This window comes from Dermacentor albipictus, chromosome 5, assembly GCF_038994185.2.
Source record: "Dermacentor albipictus isolate Rhodes 1998 colony chromosome 5, USDA_Dalb.pri_finalv2, whole genome shotgun sequence".
Lineage (NCBI taxonomy): Eukaryota > Metazoa > Arthropoda > Arachnida > Ixodida > Ixodidae > Dermacentor > Dermacentor albipictus.
This window is the reverse complement of record NC_091825.1, coordinates 95,478,134-95,500,300: the sequence shown is the minus strand read 5'-3', so window position 1 is coordinate 95,500,300 and position 22,167 is coordinate 95,478,134. Positions and strand designations below refer to the sequence as shown.

Genomic DNA, 22,167 nt, shown 5'->3' with positions numbered 1-22,167 from the left:
AGTCGAATGACTTCCTTCGTTCTTGCAGTTCCCAGAACTTAGGCAATAGACATGCCCATAGCTAATTCTAAATTTCGTAATTTTGAATCACCTCCTCGCTAATTCAGATTGTGTGCACATCAGATCAAAATATAGTAATCAGCTCAGACGCTATTCTTATTAGTTATATTTCCTCACATTTATTGCAGCTTTCTTCTGCTCGCGCCAGTGATTATAACGAGCATCAACTTGCGATCTAAAGGAGACTCTGTATTGGCGCCGCAAGAGACAGGAAATCGCCTAGTCTGTTATTGTCCCCAGTAGATTGTATCGCGCCACGAAACTTGGTTTATTTCTTTAAGAACACCGTCTTAGGAAAAATGTATACAGTTTATCAGCACACTGATGACACTCCCATCACACTATAGAAGCTTGAAAACAGCGACACCAATAACAATCTAGATACGCTACTGGATTAGGACTCAGTGGGGGCAAGAGCAATCGACATTAAAGAAAAAGTTACAGCGATGAAGCACGTTATTGCTGTCACGAACATCACTTGTCCTGAACATTCATGTCGGCATCATGAGCGTCGTAAATGACGATAAAACGTGAACATCATTCATAGTTGGGTAGTACTACGGCTTACATACTCCTTGGGTCTACTTCGGCAGCCTTTTCAGACACTTCTTTATCGAATATGCTTGCGCTTTAGATCGCTCAGCCGCGCTCAATATTGAAAGGGCAGTTTGCTGAAAGAGGAGCTTTGTTCGTTTGCACCACACCGCCGCCTATAATTGGAAATCTTCATTGAGCGACGAACCGCATACAATGTGCGTTTATGCCTGGACGGAAACCATTTTGACTTTTCCGTTTTGTAGAAGTTTTACCTCCGTACAAAAGCCCACCGAGCGACTCTCCATCTCGCTGCTTTCCAGCCGAAAAAATCCTTTGTCTTCCTTTTACAGCGAAACGTATGCGAATGCATTTTTTTTTCTTTTAGGAAACGAGGGGGATGGGAGGAGGGAAAATACCTCTGCTTGCGGAAAAAGAGAACGGAGCTCTTTGAGCTCTATTCAGAGGCGAACACGCGCAAGGTCACTGCGCAAGAATAAAGTGCGTTCCTAAATCAAAAGCGTTCTTACGCCACGCCAATTTGTCCTTGTTTCCGTCCTCATTAAGGCAGTCTTTTAACCGTCGGCCCATTCATTGCCCTCCAACAGCCCGTGTAGGTCTGACCCTCAGCTGCTTCCACGGCACCCAGTGCAAAATATTTCGTCATGCCGTCGAGACTCAGAGGGTCGCCACGTGGGTGTCCTTTTCTCCATGTCCCTCCAGGCGCATGAGCGCCTGCCTCTGTGGCTGCGCAACGCAGGGACAGCGGCTCTCGGACCGTAGTCTCGCGCCTCGATGAAGCTCAAAGCAAAGCGAGAATCGCTGCAGTGAATCTGCAGGTCCTGGATGCGTGAACGTTACTGCTTTTCTCTCTGTATTCTCTTTTTCGCTTATTCTCCTCCCGCATATGGCACAAGGTAACAAAACGGACGTATGCTCCTCTACACATCTCTATATTGTATACAGATATCTACTTGTACATATATTCACCCTAACCCTATTCACTTGTACATATGTCACCCCAACAGGCTTTTCTACTGGAAGTCTCATCCTGTGTGGTCAGGACATATTTCTTTAACTGTCTGAACTGTCTGCGAAATAAATAAATTGTAAGTTTCACAGTTGTACTGCGTTTGATTATACCTACATCTCGCTTCAGATAACGACTGGCCCATTGCGTTTTAATTGCCGCTGACATATGCAAAATACCCTGTAATGTAGAATAAAAATGTCATTTTAATCAAAAAGAAGTCTTTGTGTTCATAATTTTTTGCAGCCTTGGGTGTATTCTTCGCAGCCACACTGTAGTGTGTTCATCTGCACTGCGTGGTCAGCCGTCAGGGGGACGTGACCAATTGAGATCTGTATCATTCGCTAAACAAGAGGAGGAGGAGAAACATTTATTTAAGAAAAAAGAAAAGACTGCTTGTGTGGGAGGTGCCCTTAAACCAGGGCTCCTGCGGCTAAACGAACATATTGCTCTAAAACGCTCGGTCCAGCATGCGTACGTGCATATTCTCGGCAATCAAGCGTGAACGTTCTTATTTATTGCTAGTATGGAGCGTGATGAATTTGCCTGTCTTCTTCTCGAACAAGCTTTGTGTCATAAAGAGAACTTGTGCTCGCAAACAAGGTTTACTGTCCTAAACATGCTTGAAACCACTTGCAAGGGTCGGACAAGCCGTCAAGCTGGCCGCAGTCTGTTCTCCCGCATGACAGCTTGTGAGAGAAAAGCGTGAACTCTCGGATCTTCATCTTCCGCAGTTCTGGTAATCCCCCCTCCATTCTCAGTGCATCCTACAGAGAGAAGAAAAAAAAAAGAGAGAAAGCGTCGGGGCGAGGCAAGCGCGTAGAACAAGCGATGCACTGACCGCGAGCTAAATTTCATTGCGCGCAAGGCAGTATATAAACGTGGCAAATGGGAGAGAAGAGAAGGAAAACAAACATGCGAAGTAAATATAAAGCAAAATCGGAGCCCCAGTCTCATGCATGAAAGAAACGCGACTTCTCTGGAGTTTCGCAACTCTAACGTTTCACTCACACGTGTAGCACTTTTATTGTTTACGCAGCGAAGTTCGTAGATTTCGCGTACGACGGGGTGTCTCGATGGTGATTCAGCATCTTCCAAGAAAACCTCACAACAGCACCGAGACATGTGCGCTGTCTCCCTCGTATACAGATGCAATAGATTCCAAGTGAGGTCTGAAAGCACGGTGCTGTGACGTCACACTTGTGTGCCAAATTTTCCATGGCTAAGCTGGCAGCCAGAGAGTGTGAAAACGAAAAACAAAAACAAACATGGCTCTTCAAATTACGAGATTCCGACAGCGTATTAGGTAAAGGCCCGCTTCGTTTGGAATCGGAACTTTACGTATGAAAGCCGGCTACCTACACCTTTCCACGTGATATGTGAACGAAGCTTGGCGTGATCCTCTCTTTATTTTCCCTATCCAACGTTTATAATGGCAGCATCGACTTGCCTAGAGGGCGTCGCAATCAAAGCGCACAGGCACGCTGTCATATTGGATGGGGCTGCTTTCACTGGGCACGCCGCTGGGCACGCCGAAGTTCCCATTGCAAGCGATGCTTTGGAAAACAAAATATTTTTTTTTGTCTAAAAGCTAAAAGGCCAGTCTACTTGCCTCAAGTCAGCGCTGAACGAACTCTGGTTCAATTATGTCCAGCAGGCCTTATATTTTAGCCAAGTAGAGTGCTATTTCGTTATTTCTTGCGAATCTTACTGCGTGTCTTGTCATTAGTTTTGTGCTGATTTACATAAATGCAGTGAGAAATACAAGTGTGCGTTTTCCTGGTAGCGTTGTTTTATTTCCCTTCATGTGCGTGATTGGCTGTAATGGAAATTTTATCACACCCCAAGCAATATAACGAAGCGACAAAATAGAGACAAGGGAAACGCGTGTGTGAAATGATATATATATATATATATATATATATATATATATATATATATATATATATATATATATATATATATATATATATATGTATATGTATATATGTTTATATATTGTGGCGACGAGCGACCACGTAGACCAGTAAAGTCGGGCTCTCGCAGGAGAGGAAGAACCAACACTCCGTCGCTTCGCGTAGCATTCTTTTAATGATCTTCGGAACGCTAGCCCGCGCCGGAACGCGCCAGCAGCTCGAGCCTCGTGTAGACGCGAGCGTCTGCGTCATCCCTCGTGCGACGCCGATGCTGCTGTCGCTACAATATATATATATATATATATATATATATATATATATATATATATATATATATATATATATATATATATATATATATATATATATATATATATAAAGAAAGCGCAGCGCCTGCGGGCGCTCACTAAATGAAGCGAGACACTTTCTTGCCTCTGGCTGCCAGTTTAACAGCTGAGTGCCAAAATGCTGCACGTTGTATGGTATCACTATACCATTTCATTTGATGTCATCAATTTCATTTCATGTCAGTCGAGGTCGTTTCATCCAGGCAACACCGTCTCTCCACCTCACATATTTTGTTACGCTTAGGAGTGTTACTTCTTTGATATCCATTTACGAAAAACAAAGGGAGAAAACCACATATGCACTCGCCTGCTTTTTATTTTTTTTTTCACAGATTACATTTTCTTCCTGTTTCGTCCCATTGTCGCCAAGTCTTCCCTTTTCCTCTCATCGTTTACGCCCTTATTCCACACAGTGTAAGCTGCTTCCCTCGAAAATTCACCGGATTCTGCCGCCGGCATTTCGCCGCGATGATCAATGACACCGCTCGCGATTGCCATGCGACGCGACTTTATTCAACTCCAAGCAGCGACACCACCAACAATATCGGCAGGAATTCAATAAGAGGTGTCCTTCGCGCGACGTGCGCAGAGGGCTTGGGTATCGAACCCTTTATGGCGCATATATCGTGGTGCATGCAACTGCTTGCGTATGTATAGCGTGTGTCGTAGCTAACGTTAGCAGTTTAAAGCTGTTCAAAGAAGAAAAAAAAATTAAAAAGCGCGCTGCAAGATACGATTATAAGACGTACGGGGATCGATTGTCAGAAGTCTGATAACCGAACACCGCAGTTCTTCGTTTATCAGCTTCGCTAATGTTAGCTGCAGCATCCTATAGGCGGTAGATGCGCTATTCTTTGAATTCAATGTTAAACAATTCGCACAGTGCACGCGGATGACTTGCTTGTTCAACGGCATGTCGGCATATCTGGCACCAGTTTAGTTTGTTAGTTTGGCGTCCACAGATGATGCGCGCGCAATACGCAAGGGCGCTGCGCGTCCGAGGCACTGCGTCTGTATTCAAATTCTTCGTCAAACTGCTTTTAGTTGCGCGTTCCGTATGCGTAGCGAATTAGACAATTCCAAAGAATATTTTTCTTGATTCGGCGTGCTTCTCAGAGCCATCTCTAGCGGCGTTATAGAACCTTCGCAAATACGGAGGGATTTTGGTTCAAGCCAAGTTGTAGTTCATTTGCCTTCCGTATTTCGTCCAGTCCAAATTATAGCCAATCTGTTCGTTTAGTGTGGGCGTGCAAATTTGTGCGCTAATAGGCGCTGTAGAGAAACTATTTTTATTGCGGCCACACATGCAAGCGTTTTGAGAAGGCAGTACATACTGTCACATATTATAATTATTTAGAAAGCCGCAATGTCACTTTCGTGTGTTTTCTACGGTGCGAAAGTAACGAAATGTGCGCGCCTTCACGTGCTCTTCACGTGCATCCGAATGCTAACGTAAGCATTCTAATACTGAAGCTATTTGGACGCCATCTAGATTCGTGGGAACTCCTCGGTTAACGTTTTAAAGACGCGAGGAAACCGCACGGCGTGGCGGGGGAGGGTAGGGGGAGGTTCGGGTGTTCTACAGTAAAAATACCAGGCTGAAATCTGCGGTTGCAAAGCTCACTTACGTTGAAAATTGTGTGTAGTTTACGGATTCTTTCTACCATTCGCCGTGACTTCGTTATTCAGAAAGCATATTTCGGCCTATATTGCTGTTGATTTCGATTTCATTATTTTGCTTGCTAGTCTGCAGACCGTTTTCTTTAACATTCAGGTGTTTTTCGTTCCCAGAGAAAAAGGAGAGAGAGATAAATGAGATGGAAAAAGCATGGAGGTTAACCGGAAAATCCATATCCAGCTTGCCACCCTGCATTGAAGAAGGGCTAAGGGGAAACAAAAAAGGAACGAAGAAAATCACGCACAGAGCAAGAAAGGGAGATTAAAAGAAAAGGAGCAAGAACGTACACAAAGGCACGCGAGCGTGTCCGTCATTCAACTAGGTCGCCTGAACGGCAGAACTAAAGTGGCGTCAGGGATTTATAAACACTCTTCCAACACCGCCCCTGGAGGATCCCGACAGCTCCCAAAAATTACTCCGGACCGACTTCCCCCCTCTCTCACCTCTTACAGACAGGCACTCATTTTGGAAAAAAAAAAACGCTTTAAGAAATGTTTACTGTTTTGCGGAGGTGGACGCTACGGGCACCTAATTTTGAGGCCCACTTCTGATGTTCAGCGCGCAGACGACAGTGCTTCACTGCAACATGCAGGAAGTGGATAAACCTTCACGTTGCGGTAAGAGCGAGAAATGTCCGCGTGGATTCGTCTATGCAACTGTCGGCGCTCAGAGTTGCGCACCGTATTATAGTCATGGTTAATGGATACCTTGAGGCATTTTCATGGCCGTACACACTCCATCGCACTAGAGCTCCATCTACTCGCCGCTATCAATACAACTGTGCCGATCAGGTATTGCATCATCTAGCCTCACTGCCAGAGGATCGACCACGTGCCTCCTTTTGTGAAACAGTCCGGCCCTATCGTGCAATACTTTCCATCAGGTTATACAGCTCCAGCGAAAGTTCCGTTTCCGCCATGGTGCTTGGCTCAAGAAAAGGTTTGACTAATGGTACCAGGAATACGAACAAAAGCCCAACTCTCGTCTCCAGCACTCAAGCAGCTTTCACTGCTCTTGCTGTACGAGACATACAACGAGCATCATCATCTATATACTGACGCTTCAACCACGGTGAATGAGTCTGCAGGATCGGTGATCTTTCCTGCAAAGCCCTCCACCATAAAGATTCGACTATCTTACCAGACTACATCGACTGCCGCGGAGCTTGCTGCTATTCGTTGTGCACTTCGTTTAATTTCTGAAGAACTACCCAGGAAATGGAGCGTGTTCACTGACTCCAAGGCTGCTCTTCATTGTTTGGTTTCTGCCTTACACCGAGGACCCCACGAACAACTAGTTCTAGAAATCAGACTGCTGTTTCACCACCTCGTCGAGCAAGGACACGACATCACGTTACAGTGGATTCCAAACCACTGTGGCATAATGGGCAATGAACATGCCGACGCAGCAGCACGATCTGCACATGAGGAGGGCTTGCAACACTCCATTCCATTCTCAAGAACAGACGCTGCAATGAAAATTCGTGTGCTTGCAAATGAAGCCATCAGAACTTTATGGAACACACCGGGCTTGAAGAACACACGTCGTCACCGACTGGACCCATCCCTTCGACTTCGACTCCCATCTGGACTCTCTCGACTCGAGACAGCAGTACTTTGCCGACTGTGGCTTGGTGTCACCTACACAAGATCTTTCGCCTTCCGAGTCGGTATGGACGACAGCGCGGCTTGCAGTCACTACGGTGGCGAGGAGACTATTGAACACTGTTAAGAATGGCGAGCTGCCAAACAAGATTGCCACACAGTTACGACAGGGCGACACGACGCGCATCTCCCCCTCACCGTCGCTGCAGCTGGGAGGCGTTCGAAGAAGCGGCCTTTGTGGTGAAATCCGCCTCCTTCCTCCAGCCCCTTCGACATTGTGACGGAACTAGTTCGGTGTACGAACAATGATTCCGGAGTTCCCCAACGCGGAGCTGATTTGACACGCATGGACAAGCTGCCGCGGGAACGACGTATTTTTGTGCTTCTCACGCTTCGGCGTGGCGCAGAACAACGAGCGACCCTCGATCGGCGCCGATAATTCCCGGAACGGCAACCCTCCAACGCCGTCGTTTGGGCTTCGGAATGTGTGTGCCTTTGTGTCTGTAAACTGATCTGCAGAGCAGCGGCGAGTTGGTGATGAGTAAACGAACAGTCGCCGCGTCGTATGACCGGCGGATCGAGTGTATAAAAATTGTGGTTGTGCGAATGCTGAGGACACTTCTCTGGAGCAGTCATGTTAGACTGAGACACTTTTCTCAAGCAGTCATGTTAGACTGATTTAATTTCTGTAAACTCTTTTTCCTCGTTCTCGATGAGAAACAGTTCTTCACTTCATCACCGATCTCAGCGTAAATAAGTTGGACGACGGCATGGGCCAGCTACCTTCGAATTCATGCCGTACTCCAATCTTGGCAAAGGACCACGGACCATGGGATTGAGCCCCCAATCCTGACAACACGTACTTTGCCGCTGTCCTCGATACAGCGCGCACCGGCTGTCACTAGCGACCGCGTTGGCACGCCTTGACGGCAGGCCACTTTCAGAACAGTCAGTCTTGGAATGCGGGCATGAACTGTCGTCGCAGCGAAAATCGGTCAAGGCTTTGTTGACCTTTTTACGTGACACTGGCCTATTAGAAAGACTATAATGATCCCATTCCGTCCCTTTTCATATTTTTTTCTCATGCTTTTATTTTTGTCATACGCTTCTTCCCGTCTTTACTTCCCCTTTCCCTTCCCCTAGTGCAGGGTAGCAAACCGGAGGTTTTAACTCTGATTAACCTTCCTGCCTTTCTCTCATTCGCATCTCTCTCTCTCATGCTCCGATAACGGTGTCACCAGCACCCACGAGCCCTCCAACGGCAATCACTCGTATCGCGGCGCTGTTGGCGATTCTGTCATCTCGTGGGAGCAGTCTCGCTTTGGTCCTACGCTTTGCCTGCTGAAAAAAAACGTTCAGATTTTGGTGTTTTTTGGTGTCTACGAGGCCGCTAAGTGCCTCGAAAAGGTATTGTGAGCAAGGACAATATGCACAGAACAAAAGAATAAGCTTTTTGCAATCAAATGAAAACTCTAAACGCTGTCCCTCATATTCGTGCAATTTTCAGACGAGGTGACAGAATGCCGCGGGTGTTTAAGTATAGTACTGAATTTATTATCCCGCACAACGAGGCACACATTTTGGCCTTCTATAGAGCGTTAGTTCGTGCCTGCCTGTCCGTGGCCGCCTGTCTCCACCTTCATTTGTAGTATTTCTTTCGCGCAGCAACATTAGCTCCACATGTAACGATAAGGACGAACTCTCTTTTAACATTTAGTTTAATTTGCTTGGTTAAAAGGCTAATTAGTGTACTTCTGCTAATTAGCAGCCCTTGCATTGCCTTTTGTTGAAAAATAAAGCGTTGAGCAGTAATTAAATAAAACAACGTGATCGAAAGAGTGCTTGAACCTGTTTCCCCAATCTCCCTCCGTCCCCTTTCGCTCAAAAATGATATAACCAATAGCTTCTTATCCTCCTCCACTCCCCACGTCATGGTACTCCCCCCTCCCCCCCACCACTATATGGAATTGCTGAATAAACCCCGTAGTTTTTGTCGCCTTCGGTTTCGAAGACCGCGCCAGCCGCCACTCCAACATGACCTGCCCAAAAAGCGGTCGGTCGCTTTTGTTCAAAACCAAGTCATAAAGAAAGTGAGAAGAGTGAGAGGAAGTGCGGGGCGCCAGTCTGCGGTAGGTACAGCCATATGAAGCAAACAGACAATGAAGCTTGCATGCTTTATTTTCAGTCTTCTCTTTCTTTACATTTGGTTTTTATTTTCTTTTTCATATGGCTGAGACTCTTAATATAAATTTGTGTGAATACATAAATTACATCAATAAGGAGGGCACCTGGCTTCGAGCTTTGATTCAAACGAAGTAACACATCCTCCATAATTATTTTTAATATTTTAACAGTCCTTTTGTTTGCAATGCTTGCAATGCGTCATGGCTTTAGAGTAATGGTAGTGATGGTAATTTAGGGTAAGGAAGTAATGGTAATTTTGACAGTACGCCGCGACTAGTCATATTGCCGTTTCTTTTTACCTTTATTGCTCCTCGTATTCACGCTGCTCCTTGGGAGTCCTAACTATGCATTACCTGGTGCATTAGTGGTGCATTAGTGCATTAGTGGATTAGTAGTAGTGCATTAGTATGCATTAGTGGTGCTGCAACAACAATAAAATCCATCGCTATACTGCTTGTTTTATATACGAAAGGCTACTGACGTCACTCCATGAGTTGCAAGCTGCCGTCGTACTGGCAGCGTACGTAACAATAATCTTTACCGGGAAACGTATGCGGTGTGCGCTATGTACTTCGCGTTGTTATCAAGAGCACCTTATCAATTATGTGCTTCAGATGCTTGTTTCGTGCTTGTTCCCTACTGGAACAAATGCTGTTCTGTATGTTGTATGCGTGATTCCAAAGAATGTGTGCACTTTTCGCTTCACTTTGCTGAGTTCTTGAAGCCTGCTTCACCTCCGCTACGGGTCATCCCGGTGTTGCACTACCTCCGGGATAGGTCCACAGTTTTTGCCCACGGACATGGACACAAAAAATGACGACCAACGAGAGGCTAACAGCTTCGCTGGAAAACGTTTAGAGATACTCAGGTACTGGCAGGTCATATCAAGCTGGCATAGCCACCATATGTACTAGGCGCACACGCAGGCGCTAGCATGAGATTTCAGTTGAGTATTCTTGACGTACAACTATACGAATTTTACCGTGAAACTTTGTCGGTACAATTTTAAACGATAATCACCACTTGCGTAAACAGAGTATGCCATTTTGTTTATGCCTAGGTCCACTTCCGTATAGAATCCACTACAGCCTTGCAAACTGACCAACTACAATTTTTAAATTGCATTATGCGCCCTAAAGTAAGGAATTAAGAGGTTAATGAGCGAATTTTCATCAATTAATTGGTTATGGGTTTTGAGTTATCATGCAAGGAATGCACACCTTTTTGAAGATTTCAGCTCAAGGAATGTAATTATACTGTATCACACAAGTTATTTTTAAAATCCTATAGAACTTAAGAATGATCACCTTGTATACATAGGTTATTTCGCGCGTTTTATGTTGAGAAGTAAGCTTTCGTACCTATTTGTGCAGAAACCATTCAGGATGACTGTCAAAGTAAACGGGTAGCTCCTGCGGATCGCAGTAATCAATTGCACAAACTAGAAATACTTCCCAGGTATACTGCTGACGTCACTAATGGTGTTTCATAAAAGCGTCACCAATCACCATCGGTGCTGGAGACGAGGACTACACGAAGAGAATGACAGGACAGCGCTCGCGCTGTGTCCTTCTCTTGGTGTTGTCCTCGCCTTTCGCGCTGATTTAAAGCGCGCATCTATTCCAACTAGCCCAAACTTTTCTACTTTACTGTAATTGCTGTCGACCTGCTCCGGTAGACGGCATGACAGCGGGACGATGGCGGAAAGGACGAAGACGCGACAATGGCATCGTGATTAAGAAACTCGACCCTGCGCCACCACCGACCAAAGCATCTACGCTGTCGGACGTTAGAAAAAGCTCGCTCGAGAGCACGTATCCTTTCTCCCAGGCGAGATACCCGCCCTCCCGACGGCGAAAATCTTTGAAAGATAGTCAAACAAAGCTATTCTTTGTAACTTACGTGCAACTCTTTATAATGTGTCACTCAAAGTTGGCTTCCCCACAATATGAAAGCAACTGGGGAAAAGCCACCTTTTTTGATTGCATTTCCATTGCGATTTATACTGTCGTTACGTTGACACGTGCGTAAACGTTATTTTATCGTGGCAACCATGTTTATGACTATGAATAATTAAATGAATACGGGATCAAAGTCGCGTTAGCTGGTGTCGAGCTTGGACTCATCTGACCTCGAAGCTTCATCATCATCATCAGCCTGGTTACGCCCACTGCAGGGCAAAGGCCTCTCCCATATTTCTCCAACAACCCCGGTCATGTACTAATTGTGGCCATGCCGTCCCTGCAAATTTCTTAATCTCATCCGCCCACCTAACTTTCTGCCGTACCCTGCTACGCTTCCCTTCCCTTGGGATCCAGTCCGTAACCCTTAATGACCATCGGTTATCTTCCCTCCTCATTACATGTCCTGCCCATGCCCATTTCTTTTTCTTGATTTCAACTAAGATGTCATTAACTCGCGTTTGTTCCCTCACCCAATCTGCTCTTTTCTTATCCCTTAACGTTACACCTATCATTCTTCTTTCCATAGCTCGTTGCGTCGTTCTCAATTTGAGTAGAACCCTTTTCGTAAGCCTCCAGGTTTCTGCCCCGTAGGTGAGTACTGGTAAGACACAGCTATTATACACTTTTCTTTTGAGGGATAATGGCAAGCTGCTGTTCATGATCTGAGAATGCCTGCCAAATGCACCCCAGCCCATTCTTATTCTTCTGATTATTTCTGTCTCATGATCCGGATCCGCAGTCACTACCTGCCCTAAGTAGACGTATTCCCACACGACTTCCATTACCTCGCTGCCTATTGTAAACTGCTGTTCTCTTCCGAGACTGTTAAACATTACTTTAGTTTTCTGCAGATTAATTTTTAGACCCACTCTTCTGCTTTGCCTCTCCAGGTCAGTGAGCATGCATTGCAGTTGGTCCCCTGAGTTACTAAGCAAGGCAATATCATCAGCGAATCGCAAGTTACTAAGGCATTCTCCATTAACTTTTATCCCCATTTCTTCCCAATCCAGGTCTCTGAATACCTCCTGTAAACACGCTGTGAATAGCATTGGAGAGATCGTATCTCCCTGCCTGACGCCTTTCTTTATTGGGATTTTGTTGCTTTCTTTATGGAGGACTACGGTGGCTGTGGAGCCGCTATAGATATTTTTCAGTATTTTTACATATGGCTCGTCTACACCCTGATTCCGTAATGCCTCCATGACTGCTGAGGTTTCGACAGAATCAAATGCTTTCTCGTAATCAATGAAAGCTATATATAACGGTTGGTTGTATTCCGCACATTTCTCTATCACCTGATTGATAGTGTGAATGTGATCTATTGTTGAGTAGCCTTTACGCAATCCTGCCTGGTCCTTTGCTTGACAGAAGTCTAAGGTGTTCCTGATTCTATTTGCGATTACCTTAGTAAATAGTTTGTAGGCAAGGGACAGTAAGCTGATCGGTCTATAATTTTTCAAGTCTTTGGCGCCCCCTTTCTTATGGATTAGGATTATGTTAGCGTTTTTCCAAGATTCCGGTACGCTCGACGTTATGAGGCATTGCGTATACAGGGTGGCCAGTTTCTCTAGAACAATCTGCCCACCATCCTTCAGTAAATCTGCTGTTACCTGATCCTCCCCAGCTGCCTTCCCCTTTTGCATATCTCCCAAGGCTTTCTTTACTTCTTCGGGCGTTACCTGTGGGATTTCGAATTCCTCTAGACTATTTTCTCTTTCATTATTGTCGTGGGTGGCACTGGTACTGTATAAATCTCTATAGAACTCCTCAGCCACTTGTACTATCTCATCCATATTAGTAATGATATTGCCGGCTTTGTCTCTTAACGCATACAAAGCCTCGAAGCTTATCCCCGGCTGAAAACACAAGCCCTTTAATGTCGGTTATTGGGCTATAGGTGTTATTCGATCATCTTGAAGAAGGGGATGGCGTAAAAAAGACCATACAGACGCTGCGAATCGTAACTAAGTTAGATTACGAAAAGTTATTGGCTTATATAAGCACACCTGCGCAATACCATAGGATAGGAAACTGAACTTTATGTCGATTGTACCCCGGGGGTGCGGCGGCGTGATACATGACGTAATTTCTTTTCAAAAGAAAACTCACTTGCGAGTTACAGCATCTCTGTCATCCCTGGCCTTCTTTGTGTCAACGTTTTGTGCACCGACCACATTTTGAAGATGAAAGAACAAACTAGACAATGGGTGCCTGCATGCCTGTAGAGGAACCAATGCCTCCCTGCTAAGTTTGCGGCTCTACCCGAAGTTGTTGTTCTTGTTGTTGCTGCTCTTGTTGTTTAGCAACCTTTTCCCACTTTCGCTGTTTGTGGATAAAAGAATGAGATCTACACTGCCGAACGTAGTCCTAATATTTCGCTTTGTAAACAGCTCGATTCTTAGCGCGATGACAATTATACTGACGTACGCTGACGCCGCCGTCGGGCTGCGCCGGCATTGACTGCGCATGCGCTTCACACTCACAGTGGTTTGGAAGGCCTTCAAAGACGCTAAAGACGTGTGGTGCGTTTGGCTGCAAAAGCGACGAAGCGAAGTTTGAGCAGCTCTGCAGGGAAGCCAGGGAAGCGTTCCGCCTCCCGTGGCTGGTATTCTTTGCCGATATGCACTAGCGTGCGCCTATGCGCATATCTGGACGAAGGAAAAGGAAAACCGAAGCTTTGATTGCAGCCTTGAATAACCATGAATCCAGCATTGTGAGCGTGTACATTATGGTACCTTTGCTAGTGTCGTAAGCTTTTATTTCTTATGTGCATTTATATTTACCGCGTGACCCAGTTTGACAGCAACGCAGTCTCTCCCGCTTTCCGTAACTCGCTACATAAGGAGCTCAGGCCGCGCGCAATAGTTGTGAGTGAGACGCGTCCTCAAATGTAATCCAAATTCGCATTTGAAGTCGCCCAAGTGCGAAATCGCGGAATTCGGGTGCGAATTGGCCATCTGCGTCGCCCTGATTTTTTTTTATCGGCCGTACGCTCGAGTAGCTTAAAGACGCCGAAAATCTTCGGTAGAACGCTCCTTTGATGTTCGTACTTAAAAGGGTGCGCCTTCGTGATAGAACTCAGGAAAACAAGAATTACTGTAGAAGGCAAAAACGAAATCTTTTCACGATTTGGTGGTAGTGCCCGAGAAACAATGTCAAAAGCCGGAGCATGCGCGTCAAGTTGGCTCTGTCCTCCGTGTTTCTGAATCGATTGGTTTTTTCGCATGCTGCCTACTTGCAATCGCGCATTACCAACCCAGCTTTCCTTTGGTTTGGTGCCTATAGCTGTGGCTCAACCCACTACGGGGGATCGGCCATGAATCGGGTGGCAGCAGGTAAAAAGAGCAGAATATTTCAGTTGAATTTTGTAATTTACAACACAGACAAACTGTTAAGGTTCGAAATCTGGTCCTTTTCCTTTTTCCTTGTTACTGTACACGTATACGTTGGCGTGTCGTCGCGGATCTTGCTTTTGGCACATATTCTCTGAAACGGAATTTTCGGGCCTTTATCTGCGTGAAATAACCTTAGGAGCGAGAAAAGGTGCCGTGGTTCTTCTGACGTCCGCGTTGTGGTAATCCCGAAGTGACCGATGCTGCAGAGAATTCCGAGAGATAAAAAAAAAGCAAGACAAGTGCAGCATCTAGAGAAGAACAACAAGAAAGAGAAAATATGAAGAAACCTTGACGAATTTCACATCTTTTCACACTTGACGTAGCTCGCGAATATAGCATCATCTTTCCCGCCCTCTCCCCTAGTTCCTTTTCCTTGGTCCTGAAGAAAACAAAACGCGATGATATATGGAACACGGTTCTAACAGGAAATCAAACGAACGGCCCGGAGTATTGTCCATCTTCAGTGCGTTTCTTCATTGTATGTAAAAGAATGAAAAGGCAGACCTCCCTACAGCCGGCTAGCTATAATCCAAAAACTGGAAATATGCTCCAGGACAGAATAAGAATCTCTCAAAGCAGTGTTCTTGTACGCAGAAAGAATAAGGGCACGTTTGCGCGTGCACATACACTGATTGAGCGTCAATACAATGATACAATAAGTGAACGACGTAGGTATACGTTCTTTCTCCACCCTCTCTCGTTCTGTTAGCGCCATATTAACGGGCCTATTTATTGTCACTGCCGCCGACTACCTCGTTAACAGACCTTGTTCCTCGTAACGTTCATGAGTCACATTTTCGGCGAGCGCCCGAATTTCCTAATTGGGTGAGGAATAAAACCTGTTATTAGACATGTACATGTTGTGTACCCGTGGTTCATATAAAATGCAGCTCAGGGTGTCTACCAACCGGGAAAACCGGGAATTAAAACGAAATTTGAAAAGTCTGGAAATACTCAGGGAAAACTCGGGAAATTTGTGCTTCTATCAGGAAAAATTAGCTGTAATTCCATCGAAAGGGAATGAAGGTTGCGCTAACGTTTGCTCGAGTTACAGAGAGGAATCGAAGCGAATCGTCTTTGACGCCATGTCGTCGGTTGGAGGAGTTGCCACTGTATTGTCAACGACAGATTTTCCGGATGCCCGGTTTTTGGGATATGCCCGATAATTCGGGTGGCATCGCGGCACCACTAGATGCCCCATAGAGGCAATGCATAAGACCCTAAGAAATTTCCGACGCAAGAACCTTTCGCCGTCCGATTTTCCGGACTTTTTGCCGTGACCACAGGTCCGAAACGGCATTAATCAAAGCCACCACCGCCGCCATTTTGATTATCTCGCCGCCTCGAACCGGCGCCCTCGCACAGAAATCCGCTGGCAGCCACCGCGGCAACGCAAGCTTAGCTACTATCGACGTTCGCTACTGTTAGCAATTCGCCGCTATTAGGCGCCAGCTCAGCCTTTGTAATCCTCGCCAATGCTTCGAAGCTTGGAAAGCACAACGCATAGGATTAAGCCGGATCACAAAATTAAGCTTCGCCACAGTACAGAAAAGTTACGCGGTGAGGCATACGCAAAGTATCGCGGTGAAGCTTAAAAAGTGTGGGAAGGGGGCAACTGTCATGGGACCCAATGTGTATTCTATTTGATCCGCACCGATGGCACCGGCTGTTGGAACCTCAGCGCTGCCACCAGCTGTTGGAACCTCAGTGCTGACACCCGTTGTTGCAAATGGGTCGCAAGCCCCAAGGGTAGCGTTGGCCTGGCGGCCTGGGGCACACTGGAAGCATCCGAAGGTCCCAGCAAAGCATGAGGCGACTGCTAACAGAACAACTTGTTTATTCTAGCATCGCAAAGAGCGGGCGGTCAGGTCGACCGAAGTAGAGAGACGTGAGAGCACGTTACTCAACAGAAGAAATCGGAGCCTCTCTCCTGGCGTCTGGGGGCAGCTGCTCTTATACTCTTGGCGTCGCGGGCAAGAAGGAAGGTCACGGGACGACACCACGTGACAGCGGCGACGGACGGACTGAGAGACACGTTGGGACAAGGAGGTGACGCATCAGCCGGGCCGGCGCCGGTCAGACCTCCTCGCTTCACACTGGGGGAGCTCCTCTCCCCGGCTGCCGCGCTTTGACAAGCGTGGGCACACACACACACACGCACACACAAAGACACGTGGCACTGAACATGCCGGGACGCGCTCGGCGGGGATGCGTCGCGGCCGCTCCGAACGGGCCAAAATGTCCGCCGCTTTGAACGAAGCCCCGGCGTTCGTTGAATCCGCGCCGGATACACCGCGCGTCATAGGCGAAACGTACCAATTCCTTAATTATACACGCGTGCACCCGCCATCTCCTGTCTTAGCAGGAGCACCGATATGCCTAATAGGTGTACTAGCAGGCCTGCAGAGCTTTTTTGGGTGTGCCCGTGGTGATTTGAGCCTTTAAAAGCAGTAAAAACATGCATTCATTTTTTCGAACTGCCTGATTTTTCGGTTGTTTTCGCGACCCCTTGAGAGCTCGAAAAATCAGACTTCGACTGTACAACTAACGAAGAGGATGCTTCAAATCGTCCGTGGGTTGAACGCATGACGGAAGAAGGACGATAACAGAAATGACCGACGCATTTGGGAATGAATGGGAAAGGAAGTGTGTCACCGCTTCTTTGAAGGAGCTCTAGCTGAAGAATCAAAGTGTTGTCTGACGCCGAGATGTAGGTGTCCCTCATCCAAACCAAAATAAACCCTTTAAAGCAGTGAAACATGCCACTGAGGCGTTGTGCGTGAGCTGATAGTATGTCGGGACAGTTGAAGTTGACTTTCCAGCTGCTTAGAGAGAATATTACTCATGGCAAAGTTCAGGCCTCATACCAATGAGCTTGCTATCAGTTGAAAGAAATAGCTCATATTCGAAAATATTTGCTTCTGTATGCTCTGCATACACCTCTTTTTATTCTAACTTGAAAATGTTCGGCTTGATTCGCAATGCCTTACCATCTTTTTTCAAAGATATTTGATTTGCTGTGTATTTTACTAAAACCTCCCTTCTGTTTTCTTTTGAATAAACACTACTCCGTACTATTCAAACTGGATGAAGTCGTTTTTTTTATTTTTTAGCAAGCTTACTAGAGAGTGACAGCATCGGGTGACAATTTTGTCAGCCCGTCATGACATAAAACAAAGTTCTGTGTCACTCACGGAATTTTGTGAAGGCACTGGAGGAAACCTTGAAAACTCGGGTAATTTGGGAATGTCAACATGGCAGACACCCTGAATGCTACATATCAGATCGTATAGGTCAAACTATATCTTCGATCTTTTTCTTCTCTGTCTCTTTGACATTATTTGTCGTTTTGTGTCCCCTTCCCCAGTGCAGAGTAGCAAACTAGATATTTATCTTCCTGTTAGGGTCGCCGCCTTTCGCATCTCAGTAATCTCTCTCTCGGGTAGCCTCAAGAAGGGTGGGAAGGGGAGGAGCCGACCTGCTAAGGGGTAGGCCTCCACAAGCTGACGCGTAAATTTGTGTTTCTTCTTTCTTTACCTCCTCGGATTTTTGGTGAAATTGTCGAATGGTGGGGGGGGGGGGGGCATTTGTGCCTACTATGTCCCTAACATTTTTATTTCTTCTCCTATTTGTTACCGAGAAATGTATGCAACACGAGTGCCTGTGGTCCACTGTCGAGCTTTATCTCGCCGTATAACTTCTCTCTTGAAAGAATGACGTTCATTTATTCGTTGACTTCACTTCGATCGCCAATTAACTTTCTCACTTCCCTTCTCCTCAGCATATTTCATCCCTATACTATGAATCCCTTTCCCTTTTCTCCAGTGAAAAGCTCAGGCTGGCTTCTCTGCGTTTTCTGTAAATAATATCTCTCGCTCTCTAACTAATATAACGTTGCACTGAACCGCAATGGAGATAGCACCAGCCACGAAGTAAGCCCATATCGTGGCTCACGCTCCCTCCATAAGCGGTTCCTTGTTAGCTGGCTGAATGTTTCAAAGCGAACCATTTTCTAGAACCCTTGCGCCAAAACAAAGACGCTAGGCACTTGCACTCACCGCGCGGGACCATTGAATTAATATTATGCCGGTGAAAAAAAAAAAGCCCCTGCCGTTTTGGGTGGGCCCTCTGCGTTGCCACAAACTTCAGCCACCCACCGCTCTAACCAGAGCTATCCGTCAGAATTGCATATATCGAAATCCGGACACTAGTTCTTTAGGCAATGCGGTTGCATTGCCTCAATCAATAAACAAACTCAAAATGAGCAGAGATGCACTTCTTTCTCTTCGTCAAGCCCGCGTGCGCAGGCTATTATTGCTTGCTCAGGGAAGTAAAGATCAACAAGTTAATGGCGCTTTATTCATCACGGCTTCTTTAAAGTTCTTTTGTATGACTTTTGCGTTGCAATAAACTTCGCTCAGCAGCCGCTGTCTCTTCTTTTCGCGTTTCCTGCTTTTCCTCGGTTATTTGTTTATTTATTTATTTACTTATACTGAATCTTGAAGGCGCCTATAGTCGGATACAACTTTAGAAAAAAGGGGAGGCCCCGCCCAGATGACCGATGCGGCGAAGTCACCGGCCGTCCGGCGCATGACGTCGGTCCAGAGTGCGCGCCCATTGGTGAATGCTCCTGTGCATTCGCCTGGGAGGAGTAAACGCCCCCTTTTTTCTAAAGTTGTATCCGACTATAGGTTTAATTTTGGTTAATATGTTTATTTTTGGTACCAGCGGAGATGGAGCCCCCGGAGGCGGGGCAGGGACGTCTATTCGCAGTCGTAGCTGAGCGGCAAATGCATTCATTTACAAGTAGAGCTCGCCTGTTGACTCTGTCTTCAGCTTGACGATATCATCCAGAGAAGAAAAAAAAATGCGTATTGCACCACAGCCGAGGAGTCATTGAAGGACGCCGCGCCTCGATGACCGCAGATGGGGGAATCGAGTGGCCACATCTACCATGGGAACAGGACGGGCCAGTCCTGTTAGTTTTCTTGCCATGTTGGTTTTCTTGTGAGGCAGGGGCGTTCAATTAGAACCTATAATCAAAACGCTCGCTTTACATATCCAACTGAACTATAGGCGTCACGCTCAAAACGCTGTGTACCCGTATCCTACGCTAGAAAATATGAGACATAAATGGTTCAATCAGAGCACGGCCGGAAAGATTTCTGCGTGACTGTCGGATCACACGCTTGCATATCGAGGCTTCGCTATGTTACCTGCTCGCTTTTGTGTAGTTAATTTGTGTAATTTGTGTAGTTTGTGTGTAGTTAAAACCGGCGTCTGTCGTCTGAACAAGCGAAAAATGGCACCTAAATTCTCATAGGCTGCGACGCCACGTCACGAACACGCCTCGACGGAGTAAATCGAGCGAAAGTGATCACGTGCAGTAAGGTTAGCGCACGAGGTGTTGCCTTAGGGGAGAGGGCATCGCCGCGACGCCACATAATCCTCGCTCTCACAGGCCTGCGTTATCTGCGCGTTCCTTGTTCGCGCAAACGCTCGCCTACGTTATAACTGCTCCTCGGTAATCGCTATTAAGAAATTAACGTGTAAACAACAGAATAAATTCGCAAGCAAGTACTTTGGAGATAGTGAGCTTCGAGCCTGCGACACCACGCTCAAAGGCCGTGTGTGCTATCCACTGGTCTAAACCAGCGAATCCTACATAGCAGGCCTGTGCACTCTGCGTTATGACTTCATGCACTTGAACCAAAATTTCCATTGCCAAGCCCGTCGTGAAGAAAGCCATGACGTCAAAATCACCGCGGCTTGCTCGGGGGCGTCTCCATTAGATTATGTGACAGTCGGACAAGGTACCATGACGTCACGCATCGAAGTGCACCGAACTTGCGCTATCTAGGCGGCGTTGGCCTAGCGTTTCAACGCGTTCTCTTGCCCGCGAGGACTTCAGAAATGGAAGGACGTTTCAGTGCCGTTCAATTTGACATTAATGTTTTCGCGTTCACAAGACAGCGGCCACTGAGACTGACCTGCTGTTCCCGGGCTGTCCCCAGCTCCCTGCACTGCGAAGCCTGCTGGAGTTTATCGATCCCACTGGAATAGACACTCTGTAAGCGCCCGCTACAACGCTGGCAACTTCACTGAGGACTGCGACCTGTTGGGCATAGTAGAGTCTATTAGGCCACATCCTCCTTCTTTCTCTATCATATTTCACTTCCCACTCCCTCTCCCCTGACGACGCATCGCTGTGCCCCCTCACGGGTTGCAGAATCAAGCGTCTTTCCTTTCTTTAGGTCCCTGTCATCATTCACAACTCATAAGTGCTTCGATGACCTCGGATTTTTTATTTCTATGATATATTGTGCGAAGCCTGACACGTGTATTAGTGCCTGAATCATGTAGGTCTTAAGTTAATGCCATTCTTCTTACTGAATTGCAATAACTAATTTTTACCCATTCCATATTTTATCCACATCGGCACTTCCATCGTATAGTTGTAGCACTTGCATCATCATACATTACCGGCCAGTCACGCATTACCGGCCGATGTGCAATACCCGAGACTGACACGAGCAGTGTCCGGTCTTCGAAACCAATCGATAACTGGTACGAGGCGCACATATATTGGCGTTCGACATCGGCGCTTCTCTCGATATATTTCTTTGCCACCCGTAGCTTTCGGTCCGTCGGTGTTTCTGAACCTCTCTGGACGGCCGCATCAGTCCGACGACCGATAGGCTTAGGGCGCCTTCTGCAGAGCTCTACGCCATCCCGACCGCTTTCGTCCGAAGGGGGATAGCTTACGAGTCCGGAACGAGCACCAAGGCGGAGAGTGGCGTTCAGCCAGCCAGCGCCCGTGGCCTCATCGGAGATTCATGGCGGTCATTAGGCGCCCAGCATCTCGAGCGTATCTATAGCCACACACTGCGCTCGGAGGTCTCAGCCCGGCTTTCCCGCCCAGTCCATGCCCGCAGTTCTGCGAAGCATCGCACGCGTGCGGTCTCGATTGCTTCCGCGTGGCGCACGCCGTTTCGTCAGTGCGCATTCGGCCGTGCGTGAGGCCTAAGCGGGCGCGCGTTCTCTCCCGTCTCCTCTCCCACACCGGCTCTCAACGTGTTCGGGCTGCGAGGTTGTTCGCCTGTGCCTCTGCTGTCGACTGCAAAAGAACATTAAAGCACGGCGTTTTGAACACCTTTAACCGTGGCGTTTGTATCAATCGGACCATGAATGACAGTTGCAGAGGTTCTTCATTTGCGTGACTGTGAGCGTTCACTCGTTGGCGTGCCTGCATAGAGTGCACGCTATTGCGTAAGCGTTTGTGGCATGTTATCTCGAGAGCGCGCCCGTGTTCGTGTGCGTGCGTTCGTGCGTGCCTCAGTTCGTGGGCACGTGTGTGCGTGTGTGTTTGTTAGTGTTAGCACGTGCGCGGGTGCGCTCGCGTACTTTTCACGCAAGCTTTTTTTCTTGCTCATATACGTTAGCGTTTCTTTTTTT

At 46.9% G+C, this 22,167-nt stretch overlaps 1 protein-coding gene and 1 long non-coding RNA gene across 2 annotated transcripts in view; one reads left to right on the top strand and one right to left on the bottom strand.

Annotated features, from left to right (window-relative positions):
* Positions 1-22,167, top strand: part of LOC135918638 (protein eva-1-like) — a 167,943-nt gene that overhangs the window by 62,924 nt on the left and 82,852 nt on the right. The window lies entirely within an intron of this gene.
* Positions 1,980-20,804, bottom strand: LOC135918640 (uncharacterized). Its single transcript, XR_010569713.1, has 2 exons — positions 20,703-20,804; positions 1,980-2,391 (listed from the first exon to the last, which is right to left on the bottom strand). It is a non-coding gene; the product is annotated as an uncharacterized lncRNA (long non-coding RNA).